Source organism: Andrena cerasifolii, chromosome 5, assembly GCF_050908995.1.
Source record: "Andrena cerasifolii isolate SP2316 chromosome 5, iyAndCera1_principal, whole genome shotgun sequence".
NCBI lineage: Eukaryota > Metazoa > Arthropoda > Insecta > Hymenoptera > Andrenidae > Andrena > Andrena cerasifolii.
The window spans coordinates 12,758,742-12,778,022 of NC_135122.1; the positions used below are offsets into that span (position 1 = coordinate 12,758,742).

The following is a 19,281-nucleotide window of genomic DNA, read 5'->3' on the forward strand; positions in this document are numbered from 1 at the left end:
CAGGAAAGGGGACAGAAACGAACCGTGGCGACTGCAAGAGAAACTTCGTCCTCCTCTTGCTCGTCGTTGTCTACTTTTTATCTCGTTTCGCGAACACCGAAAAGGAGTTCTCACGCCGCACGCAAGAAGGATCTTAAGCACGCAGACGAGCAGCCCAGGCCACGCACGCACGCACTCTCGCACCCCTTCGAGAGGGAAAGGACCAAAGGGCCCTAGGACCAGAGGACCGAAGGACCAAAGGAGCAGAGGAGCAGAGGAGCCCCGTGCCACCAGAGATCTTGATTTCTTCGTGCTTTTTTCCATCCTTTTCCCTGCACTCGCCCACCTCTGGTTTGTCTCCCAGCTCTCAGCCCTGACTACTGCACGTCGAAGGACGGTGAGTGTTAGCAAAGATAACTTAACAATTTCCGACCCTTTCGGTCGTTATTCCTTCGTAGGTTCGTGTTGGTGTTTCGGTGGAAATTAGAGATATCGAAGCATACACCTTGATAATCAATATAAAAACACTGCATAAAACATTTCAAGCTTTCATTGGGGGGGTTGAAGAATAAAGGTACAAGATTCTGGAAAGCTGATAGGTAGTTTCCAGGATAGAGTCGCGTACTCTACAAACCCTAGCAGCAATTGTTTATTGCGCTTTTCCATGCACATAAACGTGCCTCGGAATATCAGAATTCTCGACTACGTCGTATCGTCATTGACAAAGAAATGCGATAGCCTTCGTGCGTGTATAAGAACAACGTCTTCCTTCGCACTGCACCGTGAAAGATGTACGCTCGTGTCTGTCGCTAGCAAATCCTTGAAATCGAATTTCCCGAGACGAGGGTCCCCTTGGGGGACAGAAAAAGAGGGCGGTTTGGGGGTGAGAGTGCCGGACTGGCGAGCGAGGTAAATTTTGTACGTCGCGTCGGCCAGGGTGAAGAAGAAAGTACTCCGCGTCGAACGATCGTGCGGATTTCGTGCGCCGGCGTTTCCGTGCAATTTACCCGCACACGATTTATGAAATTACGAATGTAGCAGGGCGCGGTACGGCGTGCGAAGCACATCTTTATCACTGAGATTTCTCTGACCTTAGAAATACAGAACTGCGATGTTAGCAGCCATTCGAGAGTGTACTTAATCGCCAGCTACAATATCGTCTCTGACTGTTTCGAATTCCTTTCATTTCTCTTGGTATCTCAATCCTCCGTAACACCTACGCTGGTAAAAGGGTCGACTTCTATAGCTGAACTTCGTAAAAGTATACGCTCCCTTTCGGAGTAGGTCTTGTACGCGAGATTCGTTCAGCAATTGATTCCAGTGTGAAACGCTACACGTGCGAAGCGTACAACATTCTGTATCTCGCGCTACAGTTCGAAGCTGTCGATTCTAATCTACAAGGCGATCGTTGAATAGGATCTTCACTTTCAAATGCTCCAGTTTTGGAGGAATCAACCGTGAATCGGGGTACCCTGTATATTTTAACCCCACATTGGGATGAAATGCGCCGATAAAGTTTGGTAAACCGAGCATTGTTTGGCACCCCCGCGTGTTTTATATTCGCTTAAAACAAACAAGCATTCGGATGTACCCAGCGGCCGCGTAAACACGAAAAATTCTGCCCGCGGCAGATATACGCTGGCAACTGCCTGGTTAAATCGAGCATTGTCTCCGCTCGAAGCCGCAAAATATAATATATTCCCGCGGAGCCGGGCGCGAGTCGACGCGTCCATTAGAGGCGAGGACGTTTAACAGAAATTGTGTGACGTTTCGCATGGGCACTGTATACGGCGGGGGGGGACAGGCGTAGGTATGCCCGAATAAATAGACCGTGTTACATAAAGAGCCCTTGTTTAAATTATATCCACCGAGGTATTGCGCTTGTTCCCGCGCGCGAGGGGAGACAAAATTGCGCCATTTTCCGGAACAAATGGTTCCTACATACGGAAGCAATACGCCGACCGTACGAAATTATAACGGATATATCACAACTTTCACCCGGTTTCCGCGGCAGTGTGTAACACGTAAACGTGCGCGTACACCTTGGTCTTTTACCGCGGGCGAGTGATTCACGCGGACGGCGCAGCGTCGCGAACGTAGGATGGAAACGTATCGTTCCCACTGCTCCCAGGAGGAAATTCGCGGCTCGATTCGATATTCTCGTTGCGCGCGAGGCTTCCACGGCCACTAGCTAGCTGGGCACAGCTAATAACACTCGTGGAAAGAGAGCCATCAATTAAGGAACAAACACGAGGCTACGGTCCTAAGAGGTGAGCCGGCCAACAATGCAACACTGTGCCTCCCGGTGTTAAACGCGGATCCAAAGGCGCCCCGAGTAGCCGTGGTTTTAAGAAGAGCGCGGGCCTCTTCGAAACGTACAAACTGGTTTCGGGATTCTCCTCCCCCGTCGTCCTCGCCTCATTCTCTTTCTCACACTCCGGCTCCCATGGAGAGGAGAGTCGATCAAGCTTCTCTCCGGTTGCGTTTCGTGGCCTCTCGTCTTATTTTCGTGCTTCTATCTCGGCGAAAAATCTATGTCAACCGACATGTTGACACGTGTTCAAACGTAGACCGCTCGTGGTCGCGCGGGCACACGTAGAACCAGGCGAGCCGGGCTCGGCGCGGTGTAGTGGTAGGTATAAGGTGGGTGGAGAGGACGAGCAGAGAAGCAGAGAGAAGGCGAGGGAAGGAAGAGGGTGGGCGCCGGGTTGGAAGTCGAGTTACTGGTATGCAGTGTCGGATTTCGCCTTGTCCGTCGGAAGAACGCGCTAGACGGAGAAGGGAACGAAACGAGGTGTACAGAGAGGAGCGGAGATACACACCTCAAGGTGTGCACGCACACACGTGTAACACGCATGCTCGGGTTGCACCCTTCTCATGAATCAAAACTATTCGAGACGGAGAAAGAGATACGGAACGGCCAGCTAGAGCGAGGCCGAAAGGGAGACAGGAAAGGCTAGGCGGGATAGGCGGTCAGGGAAGGAGGCCACGGCGAGGACGAAGTAGAGGATGAAGAGGAAGAGGAGGAAGAAAAAGATGAAGAAGGGAGAGGACATATGTGTTTGCCTACGATGAGCGGGAGGTCATGTCGCGGTAGCTATCGCGTTCCCTCGATCCCAGATATGAATTTAATTTTATTATGACGTGAGCCGTCCGGCACCACTATCTTCGAATCGCTCTTGTACTCCCTGCAGAGGCGATCGTGCCCGAGTCAGGCGACACGCCGCGGATTGCCAAGAACGGCCTACTCCACTGACGATCGGTGACCTTTCGAAATACGGCAAAGCGCATCGAAGAGGGTGTAATTGTTGAGATAGAGCCGCTCGATCGACACTGGAAATAATATAAATGGATAATAAGGTTCATGCTCGGATGCTGTACGACCGGCTCAGAGCCGGCTCGCGATTTTCGAGATGGGACGAGGGATTATTATTTTCCTCCATCTCGGCCGGCTTATTTTATAGGATCGACGAAACGATCGTGATCGGGAATCGTGACAGACAGATATGTATGCCAAGGTTTTCTTCGAGAAATAGATGCCTCTACTCTCGGGCGAAAGGATGCGCAGAGCGAAGTGGAATCCTGGTTCCGTTCTTCCATTACGTACATATATCGCATCTATTCTTAACAGCGACTACTTAGGAAAGTAGGAAACAGCTTTCGGGATTGTTTTCCTTTATTTTTATCTCTTACCAGTTTTTGCAATATTCATACTGCTCGACAATATACGAGTTACCATTCATGCTGGAGAATTAGCATATATCAAGGTTTCACCTCGAGACGCTGGAACGAGGAAGATATCCGTAGCTTACCTGCAAATGTATATACATTTACCTGTATTGGCCTGACGAGGTATTAATATTCGCGAGTAGGCGGTGATTGCATTGTGGTTCAGAAATAATATAAGTAACGTTCAGTGTACCCTTTCACTCGAATCATTGGCTAGGTTCGATTTTCACCGCAGAATCTCGTATCGCGCCGAATCGTAAGCAGTTCGCAGGAATATCGTTGAAGGATGATAATTCCCACGCGATCGTGTATCTTAATTAAATCTCCCATTACGGCCGGGGAAAAAATTGATTTCGTCGCTTTCGCGAGCACGATCCTTATCGGCACGCTTTAGCACGTTCGCGGAACATCGTGTCTGTCGAAAAGAACGAGCGGGGTGATTGCGTTTTAATGGTCACCTTGTTGCGCAATCACGATCGCTGTTTACTGGCTCACCGTGTCTCGGCCAGCGCGCAGTAAGTAGGTACGCGCTGGTGAATTTTTATCACCGCGCGGCGGAAGCGCGTAACGAGGATGAGTTTATTGGAATGTAGGATACTTTCGATGCATCCTGTGCATAGGAGCTCAGCGGGAGGGAAAGATCGCGCTGGGTCGCGCAACCAGATACTGGAGAAGGTCCTCGTTATAGGTATAATAATAATTCCGCGAGTGTAACAGTCGCGTCTTCCCGCGAGCCGATATTAAAAAGGCATTATCGTCGCCGGCGTATCGGTGAATCACTCCCACATGTCCGTCGTACTATGCGGTGTCGGCGTTATTAGCATTTTCCTCGATTCCAATGCAATTCACCGTCCGGATTCTATTGATCCGTCGAAATACTTTCACCCGACAACGTTCTGCCCGCCGACGCCGCAACACGCCGATGTAATTAATTGTTTCTCAGGAATTTCATTTGACTCCCCGCGCGACACCATAAGAGCGGATTTTACCGCTTTTTTTCCCCCCTCGTTATCGTAACAGCGACTGTCTGGTCTTTAACGCGCGCCCGCGCGCGCTCGTCCAATTAAAAGGGGTCGACTGCGTCTCTAATCGTTAAATAGCATTAGTTATTTATCGCGTGCATTTATACATGAGGCAATCAACGCCGATCTCCGTTATGAGCGAGTGGATCTTCGACCGTGAACCAGCGCGAGCGGTCTTCCGCGATGGCCGCGAGAAAAATTCAAGATGCATCGGCAGCTTTCCACTTTTTCCTGGCCGCTCCTCTATGCTGGTAATCTCTGAGGAGGAGAGCCGATCGAAAGAGCCGGCCGTCCGGCGACGTACGATAGCTTATGCATGGAACCGAGGCACGGGAACAAAAGGAGAATCGCTCGATACTCCGAAATGCTAATCCATTATCGTAATGAAAGCAGCAACTAAAATTGAATTAATGCCGCGTTTTGTTTGTTGGCGTTCCTCGAGAGGGAAAGACCGGCAAAAAAAAGAGGGAGGGGGGGGGGTGATATCGGATGATCCATCTTGCGATTAAACGCGATTCTAAAGTTGCAGAGCTGGGCAAAAAGTCTACTCGATAATGGCCTTGATGATTACGCGCTCGTTGCCCGGCTCTATCAGCTAAAAAGTAGAAAAGGTTTTACGTTAACCATGCTTGTCGTGCGGGCACGATAGAAAAATGCGAGCGTTTAACGGCATTGAACGGAACGCTTAGTACGCGGCTTTTTGTCGGCGAAACTCATGCGCTGAAAGCCAATAGCGCGAAACGGAGGGAAAAAGAGATAGTTAAACATTCCGCGCATAGCTGAGACAAATATTCGAAGGATGTCGGTCGTCAATGAAATTGGCCCGGGCCGCAAAACGCACTTCAATTTCCCGGGCGATTCGATGATTCGCTGGGCACCGGTAACGGTGGAGCTCGCCCTCCGTTTATGCCTCTGGATGAAAATTAACGCGGCCTTGATGCTAGCAAATTTCCATCCCTTTCCGACCGGCCACCAAAAAGGTCCGTGGTCAAGTGCTATCTCTGAAAATCCATGGGCGGTGGAGCCCTCGCGCAAGGTGGAATAGCGTGGAATTTGCAACGCTAATGCGCAAACTGCGTCAAACGAAATACACCAAAGTGTTTTACGGCGGACGAGTGTGCGGCGGCTACGTGCATGTGTACGCGTGTGCAGTTACATAACGCGAGCAGCCAGACACGGCCAGAGCCTATCGTGACTCACGCACAGACACGTCTGCACACATGGGAGTGTTCTCGGATAGACATGAGGGCGATACCCGCGGTAGGAAAACGCGACGCGGCCTGACCCGGGTGTACCAGGCCCAATCATTCAATTAACCCTCTCCTATACGATCCTCTTGATGCGATTTTATTTAATAAAGCTGATGCCAAACGCACAGGCTTACAATAGCCACCAGACGAACGCGTCTGCTTCTGCTTCATTAGCCCCCGTGTAAGTTCGTTTAAAGAGCCTAGCTTCGTAGCGAATATCACCGTTTACGGTTTACGACTGTCTCTTCAGTTTATTCCATCTGTAAGCGGAGAAATTTGCTGGCTAGTTATCTTCATCAAGCATACAGTTCCCTTGGAAAGCTGAGCAACTGCAACCACTGTACGTAGCACAGTATCCCGAAAAAAGTTACCCCCGCTTGTGAACGAGCGAGTCATTAAACTCGCAACATAGGTACTTGGCAAACAAGCTTTCTTTCATCGAGTTTCGAGCAGAAACCGGATGACAGATTGTTCCGAGGGAAAAACGGTACCGGCAGGGTGAATCGGAAGAAATCGCTCGGTCGGGGGACTCCGAGCAAGAAAATAAAGTGGCCGGAGTAAGAGGCGTACCGAGAGCCCACTATGGGTTATAAGTTTCTCGCCGGTGATTCGATTCACTTTGTCTTATTCAGTGGGCCGATGAACGCCGCGAACGGGGCGCGCACACGCGCACGTGGGCCTGTACGTGTGTACAAGGGCGCAGGGCAGAGCAGCAGAGTTCGTTACAGGCGTTTTCAGTGACTCTACGTGCAGCGTCAGTATTAGTTCCGTTTAATTAGGTAGGAAGGGTAGAAACGGGGATTGGATCCGTGTAAAGCGTAATCCAAGAGAGATCCCCGATTGACCAACTCTGTTCGACCAGGTTGCAGCAACGTTGGCGGATGCTCAGGCCTCGTTGCTGCCTAGCCCCGGCTCATGATAATAGAATCTGCACGTTCGATCGTGGCTGGCTAGTATCGGTGACCCGGCTCGGAGAAAGAAACGTCGGCTTTGTCTCCGGCTGCGCGTTCAATTAAGCGCGCGTGGCAAATTTCGCTGTGCATCGGATAAACATTGTTGAGAAAAACAATGACCATAGAAGAAAATTTCATTCCGTTCGGTCGCGGCGGCTCGACAGACTTTTTTGGAAAGCTGTTCCATTCCGATTCTCGGAATCCTACTTCAACGGAGTCGTAAATTCCGTCTCGCTACAATCAGCAACAACTCACAGAACGGATGATTCCGTTTAAAATTAATAGAGGGATCTGATTCAATGAAGCACTCAGTATTCAATATTAATCACACCTTAACATTTAATATTATCGATCTATGGTTAAATACAGAGAGGTGCGGTTCGTATCATGTCTATAAGCCAACTGCCCGGTCTCTCTCCGGGCACAGTCCACCCGGAAGCAAGAGGGACAGGGGGTGTAGCCTCTAGAAGGCTGGTGGAGTCAGATCGTCACCATCGGTGACGATCTCAAGGCGGTACGTAAACAAGGCGAGACTCTCTGGAGCCTCGTCGAATAAACAGAACTATCGATGACTGATACGAGGCGAAATTCTCGGACCCCTTAGCTTACTTGAAACGAGTTGAGTATAATTAAATCACAGTCTACTACACGCGGACACCCCCGTCGCGTCATTTTTCGTTTTGGAACCGAACAAAAGCTTTTCCGCGCGGAGACATGAGCTGCAGCCCTGCGTAGCCTAGCGCGCTGCTCGTTACCGCCATCGATATTAATTGTTTCGCACGCATCCGAAGTTAATTACCGGGCGGCAGGATAAATAATCGCTGATTCGCACGGGCAGTTCGGGCAGACGTAGCGACGCGCGTTCCCATGAATACGAACGTACGACACTGGCTTTCGCGGCCCCGCCGATAAATAAGTAATAATTCTGCCGCGCGTGAAATAACAAACGAGCGGGTTTATCTTTGTCCCCGTGTAAACGGGAGACAAGAAGCGGACACATGGAAATATCCTCCTCGGCTGCAACAAATTTCCCTCGGAGTTATGTCGCCGAACGACATTCCGCCTTTTAGCCGTGGCTTCTCTATCGAGGCTGAAATAACGTAGGCCCTCCAGAAGCGGTGTTTTATATCTTCTCGGTGCACGCGCTTTTGCCTCGTAAAATTGTTGTCTCCGACGTTAGCTCCGCTCCTCTTCGTTCTCCTCCCGCGCCGTAATCTAGGGCTTCTTTGTCATATTTCTGCCCGCTTGCCTCGTATCTTGCTGAAAATGAAACACACTTTTTTTCGAATCGAATAACGCGCGCCTCGGGCGGTCTCGCTCGGGTCTCGGATCAGTGGATTTTTAAAAGGACCGACAATTTTAATTATTAATCAGCTAGCGGCGGCATTCTTCTTGCTCGCCATGCGAACGAAATTATTCGCCCGACGAGCCGTCCCGACACACAGGTAGAACTAATTTCATTAGCAGTCGGAGCGCGAACGATTTTACTACAATTTCACTGTCTGCTCCGATGGACGATCGAATTAAATCCCGATGGAGGGTAGCCGGGGGCAGCGCACGACAGAAGGCAACGGTGGCATTCGCGTAGCTGGCCGGCTCGCTCGCGCGCTCTTCTTTTTCTCCGCCGCTCTCCGCGGGCTCCGTTCCTTCGCGGCAGGACGCAGCTACCAGCCAGATGAATAGATAGCGGCTAATTTTCAGCGTTCATTAGAGTCGCTGGCTCGCTCTCGGCCCTTACGCGTGTAGTACTTCTCTCTCGTTGCGCTGGCGGGACACGTACCACTACCGGGTGTACCAGTGGCTGCGAACAGAGCACAGAAGCAGAGAGGGACGACCGGCCGGCCGTGTCCGAATAAACGGGCACACGTACGGCCGCGGAGATCGCACAGCGGGGAACATAGAGACACGCCAAGAGAGCAAATAAAGAGATCCGGCATCCCGGAGAAATCTAATTCCTAATTGGTGCTTCGCTCTGTGCCCAGCTTGTGTCGGTTATCTACCGCTATCGAAGCGCACGACCGGACTCCGGCCGCTGGCGCAGCCTCTGGAAAAGGTTACAATGAACAGCAGCGGCGGCACAGGCAGCAGCAGCAGCAGCAACCGGAGAAGGGTGGCACTTGGAACGAGAAAGGAGGGAGAATAATGGCTGCGGTTTAACTGTCAGGCGCAAAAGGGGGTCGAAACTGCCGAATCCACGCGTGCGGAGTGGCACTCGCGGAGGGTGAGAGGATACAGGCCTCCCGGGCTCGATTACAAAAATTGAATGTAGCCTCACCTGTCAGTCGACGGGACGGACTGCACGTTACCGCGTTAGATACAGCGCTGGATCATTTTATGCCACCGTCGGGGATCGAGGCCGTCGGCCTTCGCATATCAAATTGGCCCGCGAACAGGCTCCGGGTGTCGTTTGCATTCATCCAGAAACGCGTGGCCCGTTCACGACCGCGTTAATTCCCATCAGGCAATGGTGATAGATTGTCGGTAGTTTTCTTTGACTAGCGCGTATCTAGGCCTCTCGCGCTGGCTCGCGTTCGCGTCGAAAACGCGCGCGATCGGTCGTTTGAATATTTATAAAGACGTCGGGTGAAGAGATACGCAAGAAACAAGTTGTCGGCTTCACGTGTTCGTGGTATAAAATTAATCGGCCGTGCCGGTCGCGTTATGCGAGCACGCCTATTAAAGCAGGCGTCGTTTAACTGACCGTTTAATTTCGAATTACAACGAGTCCGACGCTGACCGGTCGGGTTTTAATGGAATCCTTTTGTCGGCCACGCACTTTCCGCGAATGAAGACGCGAAAGTAGCCGGCTAACCGGCCCCGGGAAGTCCCCCTGACAGCGAGACGTTATCCACAGTTATTATTCAGTCTCTCACCTCCCACGCCCGTGTTTATTCGAGTACAAATGCGCCGTCCGCCGCGTCATAACTGCACTCGATCACGACGTAGTTCACGGCACCGGCGACGCCGTCTATTTTTCTTCTGGCCATTCCTCGTGTTAGCATCCGGCACGGACAATGAGCGTACAAATACGAGGCTCGGGGCAGAGCGGGTTGCTCCGCCGCCGCGTACAGAGATCTCTCGGTATTCTTATGCTAAAATCGTTGACGTCCGAGCTGACACGGTTTTTCGAGCAGCGATCATTCAACGCCTCGGTTGCACGCGCGCCCCCGTCCACCCACCCCTCCCGGTGTTACCCTTCGCATGCTAATCAACGAGTCGATGTTAAATTGCGCGCACCGCGCTGTCCGCTTTTCATAAACACGCGGCTGCCGTGTAAATACCCGCTTGTCGGCGCACTCGCGGGGAAAAATGCGCGGGTCTGGCTTTTGTAGCCGAATTAACCCATGGAAATATTGCCGTGCCCGCGGAGGAATTTAGTGGTCGGAAAACTAGCGTCGTTGATCCTTTGCGGGAAACGAGCCCGTGGATTTCTTTAACCGAGGTGAATGATCACCTAACGATTTCGGCTTCTGTACTGGAACTGTTCAACTCGAAATTTTTAAACTTCTCGGGATGAAATACTACGGCGGTCTTTGCGCTGCGATTGATCTCATACCGTCGTGAGGTCCACCCGAATGTAACACCATACATTGGGTGCATATCGCAGCTCTTGTCTTAGACAAACAATGATACCTGGTCTGACCCGCGTACCCGGTTTTTCCCCACTTTCCCCTAGGTCGTGGTCGCTATAGCTGTTCGGGTACTCGAATAAAGCGAGCCGAGCCTGGCCCAAAAAAATTCGAGCTACCCGGATTTTACGGATACCCGGCTCGGTCCGAATTTCAAGCCGCCCGAATATTCGGGCACTCGAACAGCCCTAGCGGTCGCAAATCTTCGCCTGCCTTCAGCAATTTCTTAAGATCGGTCGGAAGTTGCGAATTTGCAGTCGAAACTGGTAGTTTCGCTGTTTTAAAAGCACGCTCCTTGCCGCTACTCGAATTCAAATTACACGGGTAACAATTTATCCGTCACGCAACAGACAGAAAGTTGCAATCTGATCAATTATCAATGATCCCGGGGGAATGTTGCTGCGGCAAGGATGCAGCCATTATCTGTCATATTCAGGGTTCAATTGTCGGTTGAGCAAGGCTTTTCTCTCGCGGCGCGACGCCTGCGTTTATCAAACTAAGGCGCAGCGGTGTCATCTGATAGGGGGCATGACTCACGTAGCTGCACGTATGCATGTGTATCTTCGGGGCCGATATTCAGCCGAGTCAGCCCCGTGTTCCGAGTTGCAAGCCGAGAACTCGAAAAATGCTGCTCCTAGTAATTTGCATTCGAAAAGGCAAAGAAAAAAGGAAAGAAAGTGGCGGTACGGGAGAGGTATGCAAAATGCACGGGGAAGTATCTTTCTGAGAATAAACGACGGGCTACCTGTGGTGCTCTTAGCCGTTCTGTAATTGGCCGTGCAAAGTGAAGCACATTCTTATTTTCTCTGTTGCGCTTGCTCCCGTTTCGAGCGCGACGTGCACTCTTAAATGCCGCGGCTTCTAAGCACCGGATATACGATAATTGCTGGCAGTGGTCGCGAGGGCAGCGCGATTGTAAAAACCGGCCTCCCTTTCTGCCTTCGTGGTTGAAACGGGAAACCCACTTCTACGGCCTACTGCCTACGATTTCCAGGATTGCTAGTTGCCCCCGTAATTGCAGACGAAATAATCAGCTTTAAGCTGCTGACCCAGCGAACCTGGACGACCGTTCTTTCATAACGCGAAGCAATGCGAATTTCAAAGGATTTAAGGGATTCTTTGGAGCCAACACGAGAGGGAAGAGTACCCCTTCTGCCTTTAGGGACTTAATGCCATAAGGTAGGAAATTTGTCATAGACGCTACATTGCCTTTCATGGCGGGGTAAGAATCACGGAAACTTGTACATATACGCGGGTAACAATGCCCCGCGACGTGGATCCAGTCCCTTTCCCAAATACTTTCCCCTATATCTTTCCCACGGAAACGACGCACAGTGGGGCTGGAGAGGAAAAAATTTTAAGATTTTAAGATTTTAAGGCTTATAACCAGGAATAAGAACCCTAACCCATACCCGGTTCGGGACTCACAAGGGAAGATCCCGAACCCGAAAATTAAAAAAATTCTGAAATTTTGTGGATTTGTAGGGAATTTCCTCCTGATTACAACACATTTTTTTTGCTGCCCCAAATTACACTAAGAGGGTGAAATTAACCCCCGAAGATGCGGCTATTTTTCGATTTTATTCTCTAACTCGCAATCTGCAAGAGATAGAAAAGAAATTTCAAGACAAAAGTTACCTGTTTTAATTAAATCTATCAAATGGTAAAAGTTTTATCAATTGTTTAAACAATTAGAAAAAAGTTATAAACAAAAATATTAATAATGTTTTCTAAAATTAGTTGTTTCACGTGAAATCTGAACTGGATGTTTAAATAATTATGAAACACAATGTTTACGGGGTTTATTACTATTTCAATTTTATTCACGTTCCCGTCCATATAACCGTTGGCTATTAACAAATAATATAAAAAAAAGTACTCAAAAATATTGATACAAAAACACCGAAGTTACGAGATTTCTTCCACGAATCCTATGTTACGTGCCCCACTGTGCGACGGCCCGCGGAGCCTATGGAATCGTATGCATTATGGATTCCCGTCGAGTGACGGGAGCGTCTCAAATAAATCGGCGCACAAAGTGCGGTGGAAGCAAAAGTTGGTCTATTCCGTACTGGTGCGTGTAGGAGCGGCGGATCGCTGCCGACGCTCGTAATGCGAGCAATTTATTCGTTACAGTCGGGCTGATTCAAGTTCGACACGACGACCCCGTCCCCACGGCCCTCTTATTCAAATCGTATCTTCCAGGAGCCATTTTCGATCACAACAACGGTATTGACAAAACCGTTCCCTCATGCAAAATGCATGAGGGACAGATTTTTTCCTCTCCCCTTTGCATGTAAAAGTCGCTCGAATTTCCTGATTCTCTCGCGGATACCCGTCAGACGGCTACCACCATCATTTTCCTCCAGACCCCTTCCGTCATCGGTGCAACGACTTCCGTTCCTTCGACTCGTCTTGAATGGTACACAATCGAACATCGTGCCCGGAGTCGGCATTAAATCGCGGTTCTAACAGTTCAGCGTGGCGGCAGTGGAATGCCCTGTCTGCGCCGAGACGGGCAGGATCCCCTTGCTCGAGCTTTCAACAGAATTGTTGAAAGTCGAGCGGTTAATAAAACGTCGACGCGGGAACGTGGCAAACTCCACGATGTAGCGACGGCTGTACGTATCGGCGAACGATGAAACTCGATTTCGGAAACGCCGGGGAAGCGTAATGGGGAAAAATGAGTTTTAAAAGTAAATGCGGGAAAACGGGCAGGGAGCAGGCATTCCCAGTCGTGCGGCAGAGTACGGGACGGTGGTCACTAAAAAGGTATCTCTGGCCTCTTCGCTCCCCCTCGGCTCCGACGGAAAATTACAGTATCTCGGATTAAGAAGTAAAATAGCTTTTATTGGCTGAGCGTGGAATCGCGTTCCGCGGGCCGATAGAAAAAGGCCGGTCGAAAGCGGATGGATAATAATGCCCGTAACTTTCACAGTTGCTGCTAAATGCAGTGAGCTCAGCCGCGTTCGTTTAACTACGGGTATTACGGTCTATCGCGCTTTTAATAGCCGGCTTAACGTTCCTCCCGATGTACCACGGCCAGGACGCCTGCTAAACGCGTAAGCAGAACGTGTGTAACGCACACTCGCGGAAGCGGCGGTGTTATCCTGTTGCTGCCGGGAATATCCTTTCGCGTGCGCGCTCTCGCTCCCGGGGGCGAAAAACGTGCGAACAACTGGGAGACAAGTTGAGCGTTGCCATTCCCGCTTTTACGATCTGAGAGGGCTACACGCGTCTCGTTAACGAGAATCGCCGAGGACCACGTCGAATCGTGCCCGCGACGATTAAACGGGCTCGTCGAACGCGCGACGGACCGTCGCGCCTTTCGGGGCGCCCGAACCGCAATTCCTTTTGCGCGTAAAAAAGTAAACGGACTCCGAGCACGTCGGTTTCCATCGTGCGAAACGCGCCACTCCACCCTTCGAAACACGCGTCCGCTTTGAACGCTGGCTGCTGATAATAAAATTGCGCGAGGGCAGGGGAATCGTTGCTCCGCTGCTCGCAGGAGGAACAGATGCAACCTTCAAAGAGACCTCACCGCCTTGATGCTGGAATCCACCGCATCGCCGTATCTTCCCACTCTCTTAACTCACTTTCTCTCTTCGTCGGTGCCGCCTGTAAGAGAGGTAGTCGATCGTTCTAGCGATACACGCGCGCGGCTGGACCCGCGGAGTGCGCCGCACCGTTCGGTTTCGTTTGTCCGGCCATTTCGTTAATGGAGCCGTTTCTCGGAATACGCACAAGTGCGCTTCCCCGATACTTGTTCCTTTTTGCGCGGCTCGTCACCGGGCTCGATCCCCCGGGCACCCACACTTCTTCTACCGCCCGCTGCCTCCTCTCCATTTCCCCAACCGAAGCTGAAGGATGCTTCTACTGCTCGGGCCAGCTGGCTTTGTCGCGCCGACAATGCTCTTGGTTACGTCTCGCTTCAACCGATCGTATAACGTTAAAACGTCTGAGTATGGTGGCGATGGCGACGCACAGTGTTACGCGTATAGGGGCGCTCCTGAACAAAACTCGTAACTTCTGAACTAATCAGTTTTCGTCCTAAGTACCCTAATACTTTTTTTAAAGAGAATATAAAAATGCATCGATTGGTGTATAAAAAAATATACAGTTCCATTAAAAAAATTAAGGCGATCTTGATTTTTCAGTGAATAAAATGTTTTTTATTAATATTTACTTTTGCAATTTGTTGCCAACTGAATACTGACTAACTTTTGTTCGAAATATTTTTTTATCAAATTATTTTTATCACGTGTATCGCGTTTGACTGCTATTTTAAAACTGAAGACAGCATCCAGGATGGAAAAGTCATGGTAGATATGGAGGACTGTCGATGCATTGCATGAACAATGAGAAAAGGCGAATGTTTAGACTAACATAAGTGTCTTACGCGACTACGCTAAGGGCCGGAGCGGTGAACGTCTTAATAATGATTTTGACTATTTTTTCTGTTTCGTGCAAATTCGAGCAGTTGAAATTGACGTTAATATAAAGTTTAATGATCCCTAAATTAATATACAAAAAATCACGGAGGTATTTTTTTTAAAAGTCCCATCGACGTTGATAAACATTTAACATAAAGAATTAGTACAAATTGTTAGTATTGTGAAAAAACTGACTCGACAGTTTTGAAGGTATGACAGTATTAAACACAGCTTATAAAAACCAAATGAAAAGCATAAACATTCTGGTAATAGCACGTGTTTGAAAATTGCACCGAAATTTGTAATGAAATTCTAGTATCACTTTTGACAACAAATTATTAAATTCAGCAGAAGTTTTGGGTAACATTGAAACCTACGTTCCTTTATTAACATTTTAAGATACAATAATTTGTGGATCAAACACTTCGGATTCTTGGCTTTTGTCCATTACGCGTAACACTGTGCGACGTGCAGAAGTTAGTGGAAAAGAGTTTTTACTCGCGATTGATTTATTGGCGAGGGCATCATCAGGTGACATCGAGAAGTACGTTTTCACCCTGAAGTGAAGTCGTTGGAGTGTTTGCAGCGGTGCACCTTGCGATTGCAAATTACATTGCTATCGACGCGTGCATTGGCGCCGAACGGCTGGGGAAAGGGGCACGGCAAAGTATTTCTGGAAATAAAGCTGCAGGAGGAGAGAGTCTGGCCTTTATCTCGGTGAAGTTCATCGGGAGGATCGTTCTTTATGGGTGGACGTGCGGCGCCGTGGAATATCGCGGCCCCTGGAATTAGCGTTTTTAGATAGAAGAATTTTCTGCGCGTATAAAATTCGTTTCCCGATTCCAGGACGGGGCCGCGCGGTTATTTTATCGTTAGCTGAAGCACATACCTACACACGGCCGAGCCACCAGAACTTGGGCGAATATCCGCAGATTCGCTTCTTATCTGGCGGCGGTATAAATTCCGTTGCATGCGACTCCCCATTCACGGGCCGCTTTACATACCCGTAACGTCGGAGTTATCTACTTGTCCTGAATCGTCCAGAGCGACGTAGACGCTCGTTTTCGAGGGTCCACTCGTTTCGCCAGTAAGTGGCTCGGTAGCCGAGGGGAGGAAACTCGATTCCTCCTTATCTTGATACGAGGAAAACGTTTGTAAAGAGGCTCGCGAGCATGGCCTACCTTTCCCTCCGCGTATTGACCCTGTTCGGCCCTTCTTCTAATCGGATACTAATAGGTCCTCGGGGATAGCACAACCGCCCACGCGACCCCGCCGCAAGAGAATTTCAGCGCACGATTCTCGTTCACGTCCAATTACCGCGTACAAACATATATACCAGGGCACAATCTCGCCCGTCGCTCGGTTTTCCCTTTACGATTCTTCCTAAACCCTTCCTCGTTCCGCTACGTAGGCAAACTGCCCACGGCTCTTGATCCGCGCCGCGCGTAGAAAGAAAATTAGGATATAGACATCGGTGGCGTGGGCTTCGCCGTGGAGGCGAACGTCGGCAATCGTTCCTCCCATGGCAAATGTTTGAATTAACCGGGCCGTAATAGAGTCGTCCTCCATGGGACGTTCGTTCGTTCGCCGTGCCGCTGTACAATCGTCCAAGGAACGATTTCGGGGACAGAGATTAAACGAGGGAAACCGAAGGGGACGAAACGTTAAAATACTGCTAGCCACTCGAGGAAATTGGGGCATCGAGAAATGACCGTGAACAGAATATCTATGTACGTACGTAGATACCTACGTTGGGTGCAAGCGAAAGGGGAATGAGTCGTTCACGAACAGACACGCGTCCGACCTGCTAGGCTCGCGAACCCTGTGCACGGTGGCCACCATTCAAAGTACATACGTACCTACATACATAACCCACTTTCAAGGTCCAGCTGGGTACACAGGTTGAAATTTTGGTATCGTGCAAGAAGGTATTGCGGCGCAACGAGATTCTTGAACGTGTCTTTGGTTAATGCACGCTTTCCTTAATCCGATCGGTGTCGATGCTGTATAAAACCGAGAGGGAAGCGATCACCGTGCACCAGGATGCAAAGGCGGGACGACGAGCCGCGAAATAAATAGGGGGAAAAAAGAGTCGAAGTGCACCTGAATGAGAGATGAAGAGAAAACGAGTGGAGGGGCGTAGCGAGAAAGAAGAAAGGGAGAAAGAAACTGGTCGCGGACCGAATCGATTGGAAATAAGCCGATTGCTACCTGCACGGAGGTCCGCGTGCAAATCCCACTTGTTCGTTCTGACACTCGGGACCCATAAAAAAGCGAGGAACAAGAAAAACCACCACTTTCTTTCGCTTTTCGAAACACCGCTGCCGCCGACGGAGCGAGCCTAACGCCCTTGCTTCCATTATCCATCGATGAATCGACCCCGAGGAAATTCCATCTCGCGCAGAAAAGAAATTCGACAATATCGCCACTCGGTGAAACTCTTACAGTCGGTTGAGTTTATGCCTCGCATATGCCACTGTCTGGGTGATGGAGCAAGAATTGGAAGAGGATTCTTTTATACCGCGTTGGGTCTTTCTGGAGTAATTCAGGTTTAACAAGCAACGTAATTGGAAATTGTTGCTAGTAGATCTAGGACACGGCTTGTACTGTCTTCTGGCGCCTTTCCGGCAGCTTTTACGAGTACGTTCGGAATAGTCGTGAATATGTTGAGCAAGGAGCAAGTACACAATGCTCCGCTGCTATCGCAAAAAGCCGACATTGGCATTCGTTGAGAATACTCTCGCTATTGTCTCAAATATACGGTCACGTGGAGGTGCTCGGTAGCTACCCACGTTCGCCGCGGCCTCGTTATATCGGTCAGTTTGTATTTATTCCCATCGAAGTCAAATGGAAAGTCCCGCGAGCAAGTTGCGTCTCTATCGTTCGGGAATTCACGCGGACGGAAAGGAACGATCGGGACGATCGGCGTAACGAGATGGAACTTGGGACGTGTCCGTTTAATACTAAATTTGTATGGCCGTCGAGGGGAGCCGACATTATACGCCTCTGTTCGGCCTGTTTCACCTGAAACCGCGCATTGAGACGGCGCGGCGAAACGAATGCGTCGAAACGCGGCTTGTATTTCCATTATTTGCGAGCAGGTTGCCTTCGGGAAGTTCGCGGTACGACAGCGGGACGTATATACCTACGCGGCTATGTGACAGAAAAAAGGAAGACGCGGAGCAGCGACGGGGGGGAAAGATACGTTCCCTGAATTACAACGCCGACGAGAATTGACGTTAACGAGGATTTCCGTGCGACAAGTACGCACTTATTTCAATGCGCGCGCGAATCCGATGCAAAGGGACGTTTTCGGTATCCGAGAAGACTTTATACGGGACGCGGCCTCGGGACGAGTAGGTAGGTATCCCCTCTGCTCGTGAATTCGCCCGCCGCATTGTTCCATCGTAATATTCGCCGGAACACGAGCCGCGCACCGGAGACGGGTGCAATTGCTACGTATCGTAGAAGGTACTTAGGGACCTCGCAGTCATCGGTAACTAGACGCTCTCCAAGTACGATGATAGAAGAAGAAGAAGTCGGATTTAGATTCGCAGAAGCATTCGTATAGGATTACGCGGAATGTCGCGGGCGAACCTCTGTTCGCATCGATAATAAGGCCATGTTAATAAAAGGCCAGGCAACGGTGGAAAGCTCCGCGACGCGAGCAGACTGATACGATAACCGGAAAACGTGAATGGCCGTAAGATAGGTATGTAAATGGCGCGGAAGGTTTTGTCCTCTGTTCACCGTGGCCGTGGTTTCGTTCTCCGCTGCCACGCAAAACGATAGGGGGGGAGAACGCGTATACGCGAAGATCGGGGGACAAGAAGAAGGCAGAGCACGGTTTGAATTACGACAGCGACGAGAAGTGACGTTAACGAGTATTTCCGTGGGCTTACGCGGCGCTCGCCGATGCCTACGATACATACGTAAGAGGCCCTCGCGAGTGTTCGCCAGCGTCGGAATAAAAGTAACACACTGCGGCTGGTCGTCGTCGAAAAGGCTCTCGTTACGTTTCGTGTCGCGCCTTGTTGCACCTGCGGAAATGCACCAATCAGACCGGCGACCGGCCGGACAATGCACGGTCGTTATCCCGTCGCGGCGCCGCCGCCTCGAACGGAATAGAAACGACAGATTTTATCGTCTCCTCTGCTACTTGCCATTCTCTGAAAGACACTTTCTCCTCTCTCCCCCTCTGTCTCTTCCCCCGTCGATCTCCCGCTTCTCCTCCCTTCCCCTCTCTCTCCTCTCCTCTTCCCTTCTCTCCGGTCCGTGGCTCGCGC

General features: G+C 50.3%; 1 protein-coding gene across 1 annotated transcript in view; it reads left to right on the plus strand.

Annotated features, from left to right (window-relative positions):
* The first annotated feature begins 239 nt into the window (after positions 1–239).
* The window catches only part of LOC143369068 (latrophilin Cirl), a 379,879-nt gene continuing 360,837 nt past the window's right edge, over positions 240–19,281 (plus strand). Inside the window, exon 1 of the mRNA XM_076812488.1 lies at positions 240–376. The gene's annotated coding sequence lies outside the window, so the exon portion shown is untranslated. The remainder of the gene's footprint in view (positions 377–19,281) is intronic.